Genomic DNA, 525 nt, shown 5'->3' with positions numbered 1-525 from the left:
GGGGCTCTGAGCAACCTGATCTAGTTAGCAGTGTCCCTGCTCACTGCAGGGAGGTTGGACTAGGTGACCACTAGTGGTCCCTTCCAACCCTAAACATTCTATGATTCTATGATTCACATGAGCGGTGTGTGCATATGCGTATCGTAGCTTAATTTTTGCATCATTATAGACGATTGCAGCACGTAATTGAGGCCTGATCTTCCCTTGGTGTCTTCTGCTGTGGGCCTCGGGCAGTCGAGACCCTGGGGTAAGGCGGGACCGGAGCTCAGCCGTGAGCAATCTTTCCTAAGGATTTTTTAAAACGCTGACGTTTGTGTAGTTTCCTTCAGCCTTTACGCGTGCTGTGCCCAAAGAATTTTTTTCCACTGAATCGGGAAAAAAAAGCAGTTGCTCTATAGAGGCTTGGTTCATTTTGCATTAGTAATGTGAATAGGTTGGCAATTTTCTTTTGAATGAATCCTCTTTCTGTTTCCCAAATTGAGAAGAACAAGGAAAAGTGAATTCTTACATTTTAATAAAATTAGT

Source organism: Egretta garzetta, unplaced genomic scaffold, assembly GCF_000687185.1.
Source record: "Egretta garzetta isolate BGI_Z169 unplaced genomic scaffold, ASM68718v1 scaffold23, whole genome shotgun sequence".
In the NCBI taxonomy this organism is placed as follows: domain Eukaryota; kingdom Metazoa; phylum Chordata; class Aves; order Pelecaniformes; family Ardeidae; genus Egretta; species Egretta garzetta.
Note: the sequence above shows the minus strand (reverse complement) of the source record.